Here is an 8,562-nt window from a genome sequence, read left to right as displayed (position 1 = left end):
TATTTATTATAATGCTATATTATTTTATAATAATTTCCATGCTAACTTGGACATGCGACACAATCATTAGGATGTTAGAGAGTTACCCAGAATTTCCATGAAGGCTCTCATGAAGTCCGAGCCTATAAGAGACAAAAAGGATAAGAACATCATGTCAGACACTTTAACTAAAAAATTCTGCATTCAAAGTTTCCACCCCTACGTTTTAAAAAAAATGTATGTAGTGCCACTCTATAATTTTCTTTAAGCGCTCCTAAAGCTTCAATCACTGAAATCTACAAACAGGAGAAAAGCTCTCGAGTCATTGCATTCTCATCCTTAAAAACTCATCATAAGGAGAACCAAGTATACAACTCCAAGATCATTCCCCTCTTAGTTCATGACCCTTCCCTTATGTGTTTTATTTTTTCATCCATTGCGGGTCATCAAGAATCGGACATGGGAGGGAAAGAAATGAATCATCAAAGAGGATGGGAGAATAAATGAATCACCTCCAAAACATACACATAAGGCGAAAAATACATTTCTCTCATCGTTGAATAGAAAAATTCATAACGAAATTGGACAGGAGGAATTTTGGAAGTTGGTTTGAGAGGAAGAGCTTAAACTAAGGAACTATTTTAAGCTTGTGAAGAAACTATTTAGATTTGAATTAAGGTTCTATTGAGTCTAACTGGGATAAGAAAGATTGAATATTAAGTTTGAGATAGATTTGTGAGCTCATTAATTGAAAGTTTCTGTTATTTAGATAAGGTTGTGCAGTGCAGTGCAAATTTGGTCGCTCGAAAGGCACCATGCGATGCACAGTGCAAATACATAGGCAAATTCACACCGCACATTGCACAGATTTGCACAAAATTGGAATTATCATATTCCACCCTCAGCACTTTTTATTGCATATTTATGCCTGCGATGGCCGACCGAGAGCTGTTTTAAGGGTATCTATGCAAAAAAGGGAAGAGATTAAGAAATTAAGAGCTGTTTTGAAGTGGCATGAAAACCATATTTTCCTTAGAATTGTACCCATTTTCTATTCCAAAATCATTTCTTCCTCCAATAAATTCCCCAAAATTGATAAGTTTCTGAATTATTATTGCATTCCTCACCACATAACACTTAAAAAATTCATGAGTTGGCTAGAAAATTCAAAAATTCATCTCCATATTAATTATTATTAAACTTATAAATCTGCCAATTTCATTTAAATAGAGTTATTCCAGGCTTAAATAAATTTCATAAAATTCATGAAAACAGGAAAATTGGGAAAAGCAGGCATTCACTTGAAATAATAATTCAAATTTAAATATATATAAACCTATTTTAAACTTTTGAAAATGTAAAAAATGAACTAATTATATAAATTAAAAAACAAATGATAAATTTATCTATTCCAGGTTTATTAAAAAAATTATTATGCTTATGACACATGAGTAAACTATTTATTATTATACAGTAAATATATAATGGTTTAATTTCCCTCACTATTATTTTATAATTATTGAGTAAATATTTAATATTCCATGGAAATTAATTTATAACTATGAAATTGTCCAAATGAAAATAGTTTATCATCAATTAGATACCTACTAGATAATTATTCAGAATTAGTTGTTTGTTATTATGTACATAAATATTTCACATTTTATATTATTGTAATAATATAAAGTAACTACTCCATGTTCCATGAGTAAATGTTTTATAACTTTGAAATTGTCATAATAAAAGTTGTTTTTTGTCATTAGGTAACTACTCAATAATTATTTGGAATACATTATTTATTAATATTATATTAACATTTACTAATTCGATAACAATAATAATAGTTTAAAGTCATCAGATTTGTTGACAGTAATAGTAGGTTTTTAATAAACATTTATTCTTTAAAATTAACATTTATTCTAGTCACTCCTCTTAATTTAACAAATTGGCATAAATAAATAAGTTAAGATTTACTTGAAGTAAAAATGCCACAACTAGTTTCAACACATAAAGAAATGAGCTTAATGAAAAAGTTGAATAAATGGTTCAACAAGTTGAAGGAAAAATAAATGAGCTTAATGAACACTCGAGTCTTTGTCACTATCTTCATCTGTGTGCTTGATATCATTGTCGTCATCATCATCTGCTTGCCACAAAAACCTGAGTGTCATTAGTAACCTAATGGTCCCTTCTTTCAACCTGGAACACTTGTAGTTGATGACGGAACAACTGGCAGAGAAGAACTTTTCAGAGAGCGCATTTCACGCGTAGATCAATAGGAATTCCTTTGTAACCATTGCCAACCTTAGGTATGAGTGTTACTCCTATTACTTTCCACCAATGCAATGGTTGTCCCCTTGAGAAGAGGTGAACTCATGTACACATCTAGCTCATGCCCCGGACTAGGGTTGGTGTATGCTCACTTCGTGGTAACAACTAGTCTAGTGCTTCACTGAAGAAAGCTGTAGACATCCACTATGGTAAAAAACATCCAGAAAAATCTGAATGCATTATGCTTCCCTCCTTGGTGACCTCTAGGGAATGCAATAAGCTTTGCACATACGTGATTGTTTTGTCTCGTTGGCCATGGTCCATTAACTGTAGCTTCATGGCGGGATCAAAGAGAACAACAATGGTGAAGGCCTGGTCGCGAGTGAGGACTGATGCATATCTGATCATCTTGGTCTTCATCGCCTTGCAAGCTTTGTACACTGATTTCCATTTTTTGCGGATATAACGTTCTTGACTCGTAACTTCCGTCCCTCTCTGATACCAGTCATGACACCATTTATGTGTATCGTCACTGCTCTGATAATAAAAATTACCTCATTTATTGTGGGCGCTTTTGATTGGCATGAGACTGTAGTAACCAACTGAAGGGGTATCAATATGACCGAAAACTCCTTGGTCATTGCCCATTCCTCATCACATAACACTTCTGTTCAGCGCAATAGTATCTATAACATCCCTTTTCTCGACAACCGCTACTAGCATGTCGTAATCAGAATTTTATCTTGTTGGACAGTCCAATGGAACCTTTCAATGGTCAGGTAAGCCAAACTATTTGTATTACACTTCATAGCGTTCTTCACGTTGTGTTGAACCCCATATTGCTGTGACCATCTTGTGGAGCCAGAGTATGACATCACCTATTGTAGATGTACCAAATGTAGTAAGTGTGGTGCCTTGTTCTATATCATTCATACCAACCATATTGTCCTCGTGTATCTGATAGCACATCTGTCACAACTAGAGGGCTCATCCCGGAACACAAGGTTCAACACATGTGCCACGCATAGCACATGTCGACTTGAACTGAATTAAGAGTTCAGTAACTTCAGATGTTCGTCCATAATACTCATCATCTTTTTGTTATTTGATGCGTTGTCCTTGGTCACTACACACACTTGGGTTCAATTGTGTAATCAATATATACTAGAACAGAGAGAAAATCAGTGATCCCTAATTTTCTATTCAAGTCAAATACCTCAAAGATTTCAAGGATGCATAAACTCCTGTTTCCACCAGTGTGGGACCCACTCAATTAGCATATTCCCAGAACATGCACGCACAACCTCCACCCAAATTCTAACCAATGCACAGGCGCACCTAAGAAAACAATACTATTTCCCAAAGTCCATGCATCAAGAGTTAATGATACTTGAGCAACACCGGCCAATCTTCTTCGAATGCTCTTCTTCATATCTTGGTAGGAGTAAATGTTTTTGCCTTGATACCCCTTACTGACGGGACTGATATTTCATCTTGAGGAGTGTAACAAAGAAGTCGCATGAAGTACCACTTTCTAACAATAGCCCATGGTGAATCAGACAGACATATGAATCACTCCCGATCTTTTTTGGTCTTCTCCATTGTATCCCCAGTTTAATACGTTTTCTTAGTATCTCCAATATCAAACATGTCTGCTAGTGACATCTTTTGTGCACTTCGACTTTTCTTTGCTTTCAAAGTTTGAAACGTTTGGTGGTGGAATTGTTTCAGATGCATCCGTAATGGAGTATTGCTTTGATATTTGTTACGGCCTACAATGTTACCACACAAGTTGCATTTGAATTTTTTTCCACCCCAATTTGTGTAGTGCTTTACCGCATCACATGCATCAAAGAGGGTCTTTTTTTGTTTGGTTTTGGGCTATTATGGTATGATTCATCTTCTGCAAACATCTCTGCAGCTTTAGGTACATGCGAATACTTACCAAATTCCTTCCTATAATTTGTAGGATCATAATGTGGATGGTGAGAAAGAAAATAAATTCACGAGAACTCGAGCTCATAAAGGGATGGTGCATAGAAAACTACACTAACAATATCATAATGAGTACAGACAAAGAATCTATCCAAGAAATTGAGAAAAATACTCATAATTAGAATGAAATTAGACATTCATATTACTTCCAAACAAATGAAATCATCAAGAAATTTAAGCATATATATATGCATACGTATATATAATTTATATAAACATATATGAAAAAAATCAAATGCTGATTCCATAATGTGGACATGTAGCCGCAAGCATTCTTAAAAGAGAAAATAATCAGAAACTAATTAAAAATATTAATATAAAATAACTCACAAGAAGGTACACCGCACAATCAGGACACACCACAATTGGAATGCGCAATTGATAATCGTGGAACTGATGATATATAACACTCGCTTTTAGTATTGTGATTGATGCCTGTGAACAAGAAGAGGACATTAAATTTTAAGTTAACAATAATGTGGTCATATCAAAAAGCATCGTCAAATATTTTATCATCATCAAAAGGCATCATCATATGGTGACATCATCAGAATTTATATCATCATCATAATAACAAAATATCATAAGCATCATCAGCTGATGATGGATCATTATCATTAGGCATCATTATCCAACCTCATATTTTTTCTTGGGCATCATAAGGCACCATCATCTACCTCGATATTTATGCTGATTTGTATCAGATAACAAATGTAATGAACATTTTGTATCGTAATTGCTTAACGAATGTAATCACCCATCAATATTTAATTTCAAAACATATAATAAAAAATGAGAGTTATACTAATCTGAATACCTAATCAAGAAATTGGGAGTGGATTAAGAAGAATCGAGTCAGTGAATGCACACATTTGTTAAGTAAGAGGGAAATGTAGACATAAAATGGAGAAACACATTGAGCGGAGTAATTTAAAGTGGAGTAGAAATAGAAGTTAAATAGGAGTAAAAATTTGAGAACATTATTATTAAGCGAAAAGATGGCTGATGAGATAAGCGGACTACTGTTATAAAAGGAGACGAGATTCATATATAGATAACTGACTATTGGACAGGATCCCTAACAGAGATTAAATTAGTTCTAAAAATACTGACTAATGATCCAAAAAATTGGACAGATTGTTCCAATTAAATTAAATGTCATGTCTACAAATTTTTCCAAATAAAAGGAGCTAAATTTATAGATTAAAATGTATCTGCCTCTGAAAATCTATCTATATTTACATTTATTAATCTATCTACCTCTGCATCAATATACTTATCTATCTACCTTTCCTCATTTTAAACTATATATCCACCTCTGTATCTGTCTACATATCTACTTCCACATTTCTACATATCTACATCTATATCAATATGTATGTATATTTTTATTCTTTTAATCGCGCCTTGTTTCAATCACGGATGACAGATTTCTATTTTGTTGACGTGATTATTGCGACTTGTCCACTTATACGATCTGTGGTCTTTTGGAAACATGTCATGTTTTTGTAGAACATTAACTTAACTTTCTCTTAACATCTTTTTGGTTACACAAAAGGGAGATGTTTCAAGATCTAGCCCCATTACTTTGGAACTCTTTTGGAACTATTGCCTCTCTGCTGCAGGTATTTCTCTTTCCGCATCAATGAGTATTAAATCTTGGTTACTTATTTAGAAATGTTACTATCTTTGTGTTGTGATTAGTGAGATTTTCTTGGAGAAAAAATAGCAAAGAAATCCTACAGAGCCTTATAATTTCATTGAGGATTTAACTTGTTCTTAAATGTTTTTCATAAGCTATATTTGAAAAAATCAGTGTATCCTCCAATGAGGTTTATCGGCTATTATCATTGGTACATCTTGGCTGGTCTCCAAACGAAGAGTTGTCCGTGCTAAAGCGAATTACAAATTGAAGGGGGAAATGATCAAAATGATCATAGTGGAGTTGTGGAACTAACTTGGTATAAGATGGATATATGATTGCAAATTACATCTATCCAATGTGATGGAGGACCATCCACCAGATGGCGGCTCAGCGACGACGACGCCACCCGAGGATGCCACGATGACGCGCCACCAGCCATGCCGAGGCGCTCGAGTCGACGTCCGTCATCCGGGGTTTAAGTACTCCGGGTAAGCAAGGCTTTACCATTTTATTATTTTCATCATCATGTTGTATTTCTTTCCGAATTATGGATTGGGCCATTATCGTAGGGCCCGTCCTCGTCTTTGATTTTATATTTTAGAATTGTATTTGAATTTGTAAGGAGAGACCGAACCACGTTTCACGACGGTTCGATCTCTCCCCACGTTCTCTTGGCACCCCTCCTCCCTATATAAGGGGAGGGCATGCCCAAGGAACATTTGGAAGTTTTTGAATTGAAATTGTTTCAAGAATCTTCCCCCTATCGTAGTCGTAGCGTAGGGGGTTTGGCTAGCCCCACCTCTTCGTCGAGACCACTCCGAGGAGTAGAGCCCACGTCCTGTCCGTCGAGATCACTCCGGGCGTGACGTGTTCAACCGTACCGTCGAGATCACTCCGGTACGTTAAAGATTTTCAAGAAGCTGTTGAAATCAAGAATCGAGAGAGCACCCATCGAGATCACTCTGGGCGTCCTCGAAGGTTCGCGACGACTACGGCACCGTGCTGCATTCGGGAAATCATCTCCAACGAGGAGAACCACCCGCGACCCACCAAGAACTCACCACGCCAGGTTCTTGGCTCTACCCGTCCATCTCCCCATCCTTCATCCCTCCATCGTTTCTTGAATCTTCCTCTTCACCCTCATCGTTCTTGACCATTCCCCTTCTCCTCCCATCGTTTCTTGAATCGTCCTCTTCACCCTCATCGTTCTTGACCATCCTCCACCACTTTCCATCGTCTCTTGAATCTTCCTCTTCACCCTCATCGTTCTTGACCATTCCCCACCATCTTCCATCGTTCTTGACCATAACCCCCCCATTCTTGCATCCCCCTTTGGCTTCCCCCCCCCCCCTTCTTGATTCGACCGCCACTTCTCCCATTGCCGCCCCGCCCCGAACCCCGATTCCCGACCACCCCGCATCACCGCCCGCGTCGGGGACCCGCTCCGTGCCGCGACCCCACGCCGCGACTCCCGCGCTATGCCGCGGCTCCGCCAGCGCCGCGGACTCGCGCCCAGCCGTGATCCGACCGCGCGCCGCGAGTTCGCGCCCCGCCGCGGGTCCGCCAATCGCCACGGTTCTGCCGCACTCTGTGGCTCCACGCCGCGCCGAGGCTTCGCCCCGCGTCATCAACCCGCCCTGCGCCGCCGTTCTGCCCTGTACCGTGGCTCTGCGCCACCGCCACTGCCAGTCGCGACCGGTGCCGCCCCGTCACTTGCGCCAAGCCACGTTGATCCCTCCCGGCATTCCGGCCTACGACAAGACGAATCCGTCCCCGGAACGCTATCTCTACGCCCGTCTTCGATACGCCGTGGACTACATATTTTAAGGTCAGCTCGTCTCCTCTCCATCCTTAACCAGTATTATTACCTGTTCCAGTGCCGTCCTCCGCTATCGCATCCTCTGCCGCCACTCATCACTCGACGACGGATTAGGAACAGCCACTGTTGTGGGAGCAGGACTTTCTTGAGGTAAACGGTCTGTCACTTGATCTTTAAATTTCGAACTTATCAGGGCCGTTAGACGCCCCTCTCGTCTAGACGTCTAGTGGTCTTGAGGGTCATTGGGAGTCTGACTTTCGGATCAATCTATTTGGTGATCGTCACCGTCCATCGCGTTATCTCCTTGTGTCTTAACTGCTCGATCATAAAATCTCATTGTGTTTGCATCATATCATCATTATTCCTGTGACGCGAAACGCGCCGCTCGATCCCGGCCGTCGGCGTTTCGCATCACAATGATTTCTACTGTATTTATTACTTAATCCTCAGGTATACATGGAATATTTTGGTGTTTCCCTTGGTGTTTCCCTTGATGTGGTATTGCAGTAGATTGTCTTGATATATCCTGTTCTTTCACTACCAACGCTTACGCCTGCTGCTTTAAATTGAGTATGTAATGCTCTCACACTTCTTCAGGTTTGTAAATTCCTAGCTTCTAAAGAAAATTCATGAAAAGTATTTATTTTTTTATCTTTTGTTACTTGGTCTCAAGATTTTAATTTTGGTAAAATTTCTTTCAGCATTATTCTGTTTTTCTTATTCAGTAGTCTGAATATCCTTTTTCACTTTACCATAACTTTCTAGCGTTTTCTTGATGCTGGTAACAATTTTTTTTTTGAATTCTGAATACACGCTTACCTAAGTTTAATTCAGTTTTCCTTATACTTGGATC

The sequence above is a fragment of the Wolffia australiana genome, chromosome 1 (genome assembly GCF_029677425.1).
Source record: "Wolffia australiana isolate 7733 chromosome 1, ASM2967742v1".
In the NCBI taxonomy this organism is placed as follows: Eukaryota; Viridiplantae; Streptophyta; class Magnoliopsida; order Alismatales; family Araceae; genus Wolffia; species Wolffia australiana.
Note: the sequence above shows the minus strand (reverse complement) of the source record.